Genomic DNA, 1,557 nt, shown 5'->3' on the forward strand with positions numbered 1-1,557 from the left:
CAGTGGACCTGTGGACTGGTGACCTGTTCAGGGTGAACCCTGCCTCCCACCAAATTTCACCCCCCCCCCCATAACCTTTAACAAAAAAGTGGTATAGAAAATGGATGGAGTGACTTATTCACTGCAGAGGCACAGTGATGTTATTAATGTACAACGAGTCTTTTTATTAAAGATTGAAGCTCCATACAAGACAGAGATGGTAGACAAGAACATTACAACCTGGGAAGCTTTCACTTTTTTTGACAGACAGCTTCGATTTCAGGTTCTACCTCTGTAAAATTGAAAGTAAAGTAAATGAAGCACCTGTGAAGGTAAAACTGATGATGTCTTGACTTGTTCAGTCCTCCAACATTAACGTCCAACAAGCTTTTGATTGTCTCTGATTCTCTGTGGCAAAATCCAACAAGAGGAAACAGAAAATCTTGAGGTTGTCTCACTTTTTTTTTTAAAGAAACTCTGCATAGGACAGTGATAGGATGATTGTTTCCTTGGATGAAAAAGTCTGGTACTCTCATCTTCTTAAACATTTACTTGTTCAATCAGGACAAGAAAATCTGAGCTTGGATGTCATTTTGTAGTAAAAGGTGAATTAAACTTGTAAACATCAGCTGGTGTTCACTCTGATGATGTGTCGATGGTCTGTATTCTGCCTTCTGTAGCACGATGCTGCTGGGAAGAAGCCTGATTATGTCAGAGTTGTGTTCAGTGGCTCCTGCTGGGTCCATTTCTGACAACTAGGCTCCAAAGAGTTCAGGTGTTTAAAAGCTCAGGGCTGCTGGCAGCAGACGAGGTGGCCGAGTGGTTAAGGCGATGGACTGCTAATCCATTGTGCTCTGCACGCATGGGTTCGAATCCCATCCTCGTCGTGAGTGACTCTGGTTTCTACTCCTAGATTATGGAATTACTGTGAGGCTTTTAACTGACACAGATACCAGTTGAGTCAACTTCCCTTTCACATCCTGACCAAAACAACTCTGACACCCAGAGCTCACATGTGTCAATCACCTCTGTAGAAGATCCCGCCCCCACAGAGTGATATTAGCGAAGAAAACTGCAGACGCCTCTTGGATGAGAGCTGAAACGTCTTCAAGAAACCTGAAACAGTTCACTTGGTACGTTTAAATAATTCTACAATTTCTTTAAGCTTTTGTCCAAAGCCAAGTGCATGTATCACATGTATATAATATATATGTGATACTCTTTCATCTACTCATGAACCAAAAATGCAGTCTAATACCAGTAAATTTGTGCAGAAAAAAAGTCATTTGTGCTCCTTCTTTTATTTATTTGTTTATGTAGTATTTTTTAATGTATTTTCTTTCAATTCACATTTTGTCCATTAACTTCATAATCACTCTTCATAGTCGCCATCTCATCACATGACTAAAGTTTGGGTTCTGTATTGGTGGTAAAATATCCTTCCATGCCCCTCACTAGTTTGCACACAGAAAAGCATATTTTACTGGTTTCAAATCTCTTAGCCTGTTCTCTCTCTTAAACCAGCTGTGGCAGCTTTCATTGTGTGATTGATTTTAAAATATAAAGATGGAACAGAAC

The 1,557-nt window shown here is 40.1% G+C and overlaps 1 non-coding gene across 1 annotated transcript; it reads left to right on the plus strand.

The window, feature by feature from the left end:
• The first annotated feature begins 784 nt into the window (after positions 1-784).
• trnas-gcu (transfer RNA serine (anticodon GCU)) lies at positions 785-866 on the plus strand. The gene has a single exon. It is a non-coding gene; the product is annotated as a tRNA-Ser (tRNA).
• Positions 867-1,557: the final 691 nt, after the last annotated feature.

This window comes from Aulostomus chinensis, chromosome 4 (genome assembly GCF_037954235.1).
Source record: "Aulostomus chinensis isolate RoL2024-O1b breed Wild chromosome 4, RoL_Achi_v1.0, whole genome shotgun sequence".
NCBI classification, from domain to species: domain Eukaryota; kingdom Metazoa; phylum Chordata; class Actinopteri; order Syngnathiformes; family Aulostomidae; genus Aulostomus; species Aulostomus chinensis.